This window comes from Gekko japonicus, unplaced genomic scaffold (assembly GCF_001447785.1).
Source record: "Gekko japonicus isolate JY-2015 unplaced genomic scaffold, Gekko_japonicus_V1.1 scaffold3280, whole genome shotgun sequence".
In the NCBI taxonomy this organism is placed as follows: domain Eukaryota; kingdom Metazoa; phylum Chordata; class Lepidosauria; order Squamata; family Gekkonidae; genus Gekko; species Gekko japonicus.
Window position 1 is genome coordinate 143,830 of NW_015162053.1, and position 7,898 is coordinate 151,727.

The following is a 7,898-nucleotide window of genomic DNA, read 5'->3' on the forward strand; positions in this document are numbered from 1 at the left end:
AAAAATGTGTGAGCCAGAGGCTAAAAAACTGTGAGCAGGCTCACATTACCTCAGCTTGGAGGGAACACTGACAGGGAGTGTTTACCTCTCCCAAAAGGATAATAGTGAAGAGCAGTAAGTCAAATATTTATAGAAGGTAGATGCTGGACGGACTGGCATTAGTCAACATTGGATTCAATCCTACCAGCTTTTCTGCTAATGTTACAGGATCTTTTTAGCCATGCAGGTCCCATAAGCCATACAGCAGCCATTTATTTATTTATTTGTTTATTTTCCAGGCTTCAAAGACACCCTTCATTATTTTTTTGTGCAGCAGAAAAACTGCTGGGTTCAAGCTCACAATGTGGTATGTAGGCCCCTTATATCAGGTCAAGAAACTACCCTGGCAAATAGCTCTTTGCCCTGGCTGACAGTTTGAATCGTTTTGCTGCAATATATGAAGACCTTCTCTCAGAGCTGGAGTCATAGAAAAAGGACTTTCTACAGCATCTACCTTTCTATAGTGGCATCTGTTGTTCAATATATGTATCTTCTCTGCGGTTTTACTGTTTCATTGACTACATATGGAATACGAGGCTATCAACTGCTCCAGTTTTTCCCAGCTGGCTACTGGAGAAAATGTCTGGTGCACAACATCTCCAATGATCCTGTGTCCTTCAGTCCATTTTCACCATGATATATACTCAACTGGCTCAGCTCTACGGGCATGCAGAACGTTTTATGAGCTTCAGCTGATACACCCGCTATGACTGATTTTTGAACATTTTGATTGGGACACTGTGATCCAAGCTCTGCCAGGTTAGGTTACTGGCAATGTACTTCACATAGGTATACTTTGAAGACTATGAAAAAACACAGCAGTCAAGTTGCTGCCAGGGATACTTCTGTGTTGAAAAATGCATTCTGACTGCATTACCAAGCACAATTCAAAGCACTGGTCTTATGTTTTAAGATCCTCAACAGCTCTGGAACATGGTACCTAAGGATCAGCTTCCCCCATACTGTTAAGCACACTAGTTAATACACTCATCTCAAGCACTAGTCTTGATATCCTGCCTATTTATTTATTTATTTATTTATTTATTTATTATTTAAATTTATACCCCGCCCTCCCCCGTAGGGCTCAGGGCGGCTTACAGGCAAGATAAACCTTGCAACATAAAACAACAATACAAAATTACCAAAATATATACATGGAATTGAGATGGGGTGTTCATAGTAGTAGTCCCTCCCACCCACCGCTGAATGTGCTCTGCCTTGAAGTTCTCCTAGTCCCTTTGGCTTCTGGGCATCAGGAGAAAAATTTTGTTCATTCAGGCCTTTGACTGAATTTTTATTGCCTTGCCTGTTTAATAGCCCACCAATTAAGCTGATTGCTTTTATACCCTGTTTTTATACTAAAATTATACTCCTTATTTTTCGCTGTTTTCAAATACTGAGGCTGGGCTTTACTGCTGGTGTGCTGAAAATTATTTTTTTACATTTTTTATTTTCAATTGCGCTACTATTTATGTTACACTATTAGCTGTTTCTGGCAGATTTTAGAAGGTTTTTTGAACATGACTATTTAAATATTGAAACAAAACATTTCCTAAAGGGAAACTCTGAAATATATCTTTTTGCAAACATTTTAACTGTGCTATTTAATATTTTTCCCTTTTATAAGTTTCAACCTGTTTCTCATGCTCATTAAAGAACTCGTGCAATCCGACACATAGTATGAACAGCTTGCATTACCAAATAAAGTACTAAGAAAATACAAGTATAGAAAGAGTACAGCATGTATCCAGTTTCTTTTACTGCTCAAATCAGCAGTTTTCTCCAACATGTGCCCCGGTCTTATAACTGCTTTATCCTACAGCTGTGACTTGAGTAGCTAATTGATTGACACATATCATGTTACTTATATTTATGGCCTATTAACATTGCAAAAGATTATCTTCTTCCAGTTTAAACATGGAAGATTTTTAGTTACCTAGGTATAAGTGATACTCAGCATAGGTGACAATGCACATGGCTATTCAGATGGCTGAGGTTTTATACATATTTGCATGAAATGTACATACAGTGAATGTTTACATAGCTTAGTTTTCCTCCCATCCACTGGAAGAAACTTCTATATCTAACTGAACAGAGTTGTAGGATACAATCCAAGATATGAACAAAAGAACTCGGTACATCCTTGTCTCATGAAACGTGTTACAACAAAATAATTTTGCCACAAGAGTAATAGATGTTAGATGGTTTTAGCAGATTTTTCCACAACCCTGCCTTTAGGGCAGTGGAAACCAGGATGTCTGTCTAAATCAGACTACTACTTCTGAGAAATGCATTTAAACTTTAAAAAAATAACTAAAACTTGAGATAAGTTCCACCCATTTGTTGAGAAGATTACTCTGAGAAACACTTTAAACAGTTCCAAGCCAGTTTGGTGTAGTGGTTAGGAGCGTGGACTCTAATCTGGGAGAACCAGATTTGATTCCCCACTCCTCCACATTCAGCTTCTGGCGTGACCTTGGGTCAGTCACAGTTCTCTCGGAGTTGTTCTCTCGAGCAGTTCTTGAAAGAGCACTCGCAGCCCCACCTACCTCACAGGGTGTCTGTTGTAGAGAGGAGAAAAAGAAAGGAGATAGTAAGCCACTCTGAGACTCCTTTGGGTAGTGAAGGGTGGGGTATAAATTCAATCTCCTCTTCCTCTTTCTTCTTCTTCTTCAAGTAGTTGTAACAGATACTGTCCCAGAAGTGCAAACCACTTATATTTAGTATTTATTGCTTCAATAAGCTAGTTTAAATTTTATGAACAGATTAAAAATTACTTTACTAGGAGATTTCCGGTTTCAGAGACTTGCTGGATGGGTGTGCTCCATTGAGCTCCGATTTGAGCGCCCCGAAATCGCAGCAGATGGGAGGGGACTCGGATGGTTCCGAGCCCCCCTAGAGACCTTGTAGGGGTCTCCTGCCTGGAGTGCGAGAGGTGCCTCTTCCAAGGTGACGGCCGAGGAATTGAGGCTCCTCTTTACCCTGATAGGTCCTGCTGCCGCGAGACCAACATGGAGAACAGAGGCACATGCTGGACGAGGCGAGCAAGCGATCTAGTCATATGTTGTTCTTTCTACTTCTCGAAAAACTACTGGAATGAACTGTGAGTCTTTGCAAATCCCCTTAAGCTAAACAAGCGCTGAAGCGGAGAAACTGATCAAAAGCCCCTAGCAGATTTGGAGAGAGGGGAGGAGCTGGGGTGTCCCCCTCTTAAGAAAAATCACGATGTTCAAGCGACAGTTAGGTGGCAAACGACAGTCTCAACAAGAAAACCAATAAGCCAGCTGAACAAGGTGAAAAATAGTTTAAAGCGAAACTAAAAAAACAGACTTTCAGATTGTTTAAATGGACTGTACCTTGTGTAAACAATGTCGAAGAGAGGAGACAAAATGGCACTTAAAAAAGACCTTCTCCAGGAACTGCCAGCTGAGTGACCTCGTCTCATAAACCGGAAGCAATTGCTGACTTCCCAAGCATGATGGCTACAGCGTTGTGCCCTCTGTTGGACCAGATGACTAATATCAATAATAAGCTTGACTGTTTCCAGAAACAATTGGTGGATACAGTTAAAATGGCAGATGAAACTGACAAAGCTGTGAACCAAGTTGATGCTAAGGCAAATTCTATTAAAAAGAGACTGGAGGCCGTGGAAAAAGAGTGGATCTCTGACAAAGAGCAATTGTTACAGCTACAAATGGAGAAATCATCATATGTCCTGCGATTTCAAGGTATCCCAGAACAAAAAGGGGAGAATTTAAAGGAGTTATTGAGTGAAGCATTGGCACCAGTGACAGATTTTAAAGCAGTCTGTTTAAAAGCGACATGGATATGGTTTATCGAACCTATCCAGACTTCATTAAAAAAATAAACTGTCTGGTGAAATATTTAAATTCTTCAAAAGATCTACCAGAGATGTCATTTCGAAAGCAACAAATGGGAAATCCCTGAAAATCAAAGTCGAAGAACTTAAAAGATATTCCATTTGGGATACGGAAGAGGACACGGCAATATAAAAACTTAATATGATTTTAATGTAACCACTCCATTCCCTTCAGATGGACATTTCCAGAAGGCCTTATTTTCAACTATAATGGCAAAAAAGAGAAGATTGACTCTGCCCAAAAAGCAAAGATGTTGTTGGTACAGCAACAAACAATGTATAAGGATAAAGGGAAAACATAGGACAGTATGCAAACAGAAAAGAGCGATCATGAGTCTGAAGGCAGCATATCTATTCCTGACAGTTTCTCCAAAGAATCTGACTCCGAAAAAGGAGAGGCAGGTCCTAAATCTCTTCAAGTCCGACTGAAATATGATAAGAATAAACACAGGAGATAATTAATGCATGTAATGAAACTCTGAGAGGTTATTTTGTATTTGGAACTATGTGGTATTCAATTTGGCTAAATGAGTTTGTTTTAGCTTTATTAATCCTAAAACAGGGCAGCCAGTTTTATTCCTGTATTTTTCTCTTTTCTTTATACCATTGGGGAGGGCGGGATATAAATATGAAAAATAAATAAAATAAATAAATAACAATGAAAGAAATGGCTATTAAGAATCTTATATGTATGATGATCCTTGCTATATTTTTATGTGTTGTTGGTTAGTGTTATCCCGTATTTCCCTTTCCCTTTGTAGTTTTGTAGTAAAAAAGCAATAAAAACTTATATTTAAAAAAATACTTTACTAGGAATAAGCCTTCCTGAGATTGGAATGACCACTACAGTAGTCCTAAGACTATGTTTTTCACAGCTAGGCACAGCATATGTGAAGCTTTGTCTCACAAATGGGCACAACTCAAATGTTGTTTCTCAACAACGACATGCCCAACAGGCCCATATGAACTTTAGTAGTAATGGAATGACATGTCAACTGAATCCATTTATAAAATCATCTTCTTTACCAATGCCTACAGCAAAGCAAACCATAAAAAATTATGACTGTATTTATATGTATTTGATGGGAAGTCCCAATATTTATTACCTTAGTAACCAACAGCATAGACATTGTCTGTACATTTTACATAAACACTTATCCAGTCCAGTTATTATCAGTCCTTGTTTCTGGGAAGTTCGGGACACTTGCCCCATAATCCAAAACACCTTTCTTCAGACAAGACCCCATCTGCACGTAAGGGATCTTGCTTAGCATCTTCCCATATGCACAGGAAGGGCCAAATGGAAACTCATTACTCTCCCAATTAACCCTCTTCTCTCAGCAGATATAATTGTGTGTTGCATAAGCTATGTGGGCAGCAGGTCTAGACATTTCACATTACGCTCCTAAGAAATGAAAGTCTCCACTTTGTGACAAACCAATGTGTTTAAATATTTTAAGCAACTATTAGTGTGCACTCTTGTTCAGTAAATATAAGAATTATTAATTGAAAGATTTACATCAAAAATTTATATCCATCAAATTTTCCCCAGCAATTTAAAGTTGCTTTGATTTAAAGTCAATCCACAGAGAGAAGAATACAAAAGAACAGAAGTGACACCTGCTGATGAAAGCAGCAGATGTGCAAAACCACCTTAAGGCAACTGAACCAAATTTAATTTGCAGCAGTGAACCTGGTATTAGACAGATATATATATATACATATACACACATATACTGAATCATTATTTATAACTATATGATCTCACATAAGACTTCACTGAACATACCTCTGATTTGATCTGGAGTGAAATAGCTTTCCAGCATTTCACAATTCTACAGACAGGCGTGGCAACTTGCTGAATGGTACTTCACCACAAATCCATGTAGTAATAAGGGCTCCATGTTATATTACCCCTCCCCCAATCCCAGCTGTTAACAAATTTACTGAAAGTTGAGGAAAATTAGATGATGGAAATCTATTGGAAGACATCTAGATGTTCTATCTAATGAATCCCTCCGTCTCCCCCCCCCATCAGGATGGTTTTAAATGTTACACAGAACCAGTAAAAGAAAATATATGACTCACTGCTCCATCCTCTTTGAAACAGCCATATAGTGTCTGAAGACAAATCACTTCCAAGAACGGACCCATGAACTACAGATACATCTTGACACAGGAAAGATTTGTGAGCTCCCCCACCACCACCACCACTATTAGCATGAAAAGCAGTAGTAGGAAATATTTGAGCATCCATTTTTGTTGCATCTCTTAGCATCCAACATTGCTTTTAACTTCCCTTGCTATTGTACAGTCAGTGCATATTCAGGTGGGTAGCCATGTTAGTCTTTAGTAGCAGAGCAAAATTTGAGTCCAATACCTCCTTAAAAGCCAGCCAACCTACAACATATTCCAGGGTATAATCGTGTGTCAAAGCTCACTTTGTGAGATACCAGCCACAACATGTATCTGACTTGTGATTTTTACCTGACAAAGAGAGCTCTGACTCATGAAATCTTATACCCCAGAAAATTTTGTTGATCTCTAATGTGCTGTGCGTGCGTGTAAAGTGCTGTCAAGTCACAGCCAACTTATGGTGACCCTGTAGGGTTGTCAAGGCAAGAGGCATTCAGAGGTGGCTTGCCATTGCCTTCCTCTAGCGACCCTGAAATTCCCATCCAAATACTGACCAAGGCTTCATTTCTGAGGTCTGGTGAGATCCGTATAGCCTGGCCCATCCAGGTCAGGGCCTTTAAAGGTGCTGCTGAAGTCAAATTTTGTTCTACATATTCAGGGTCCCTTAACCAGATGGGAATAAGTCTCGAAATCCTCAATACTGTTTCAGAAACCAAGATGACCACCTGGGATTTTTCCAGTTCTGCCTTATTTCCAAAGCATATTCAGAATTTTTAATTATTTCACAAGTGATTATTAATACAGGGTAAAACTACCCTGTAATTATCTAGTATTTTGGGCATGCAACTTGTGATGGCCAAAGAATGCACTACCATAACTGGGACGCATCCCCTTGTATTCCAAGCTAACTAATGGAGGGGGGGGGGGAGCCATACCCATATCCAAGTGATCAGAGCTTCTTATACGATACCATTCACTTGATACCGCTCCTACTTACACCAACACAAAACACAGAATAAGCAGCCTTCTGACTATACTTGAGACACACTACTCGTAGACACGTGACAACGGTGCGCCACCCCGAAGGGGGTCTCCTCAAGCCCGTACCACAGTGAAACTGGGAGCAAGTTGAGACCCGCAGGGGAAAGTGTCCCAGCGTTCCAGTTTCTCGACTGCAAAGACGTTAGATTCGAAATGTATGTATCTACTCCCCAAATCCGTCGACTGGAGGCAAATTCAAGGCGAAAGCACACCTTCTCCCTTCCCCCCGTTCGCCTCAGAGGGGATCCCGGCCCAATCTCCTCCTCCTCCTCCTCCTCCTCACGCACCACCAGCTGTCCCTCCACCCCGAGGGTCTGAGCCCCGCAGGCCAGGACAGGGGGGCGGGGTCCACGGGCGCTTACCTTGCCCAGCCTCCGCCGCTTCAAGCCTTCTCCGCTCCGCGTAACTAGTTTCTACTCCGGTGGCCGCCGCCGCTACCCTCCCAGCCCCGGCTTCCGCTTCTCCCCCTGCCCCGAACTTCAGCCCAGGCCCTCGGAGGGGAAGGGGCAGTCGGAACAGGAGCCAGAGCCCAGCAAGGAGGAAGCGCCCTTGCCTACCAAGCCCGCCCCGCCCCAAGCAGGAGACTGGGCCCAGTGCCCCGGAAGTAAAGGGGCGGGGCATAGTCTATGCCGCCGTTCCCCCTGACGACCCTCCAGAATCCGGGGTAATGCGTGCCCGCCTTTTCGCCATGTTGCAGCGGTAACCCCGCTCTGCTTTCTCGGGCCATGAAGCTGCACAAGCGAAGTGGTCTTGTCTTAGTGACGGGCCTGAGAAGGGTGCCAAAGGTCGCGCCCCGGGGCTC

The 7,898-nt window shown here is 41.7% G+C and overlaps 1 protein-coding gene across 3 annotated transcripts in view; it reads right to left on the reverse strand.

Annotated features, from left to right (window-relative positions):
- The window catches only part of LOC107105607 (chromosome unknown open reading frame, human CXorf23), a 53,030-nt gene extending 45,371 nt beyond the window's left edge, over positions 1-7,659 (reverse strand). For all 3 annotated transcript variants that reach the window (XM_015405604.1, XM_015405605.1, XM_015405606.1), the window contains exon 1: positions 7,459-7,659. The gene's annotated coding sequence lies outside the window, so the exon portion shown is untranslated. The remainder of the gene's footprint in view (positions 1-7,458) is intronic.
- Positions 7,660-7,898: the final 239 nt, after the last annotated feature.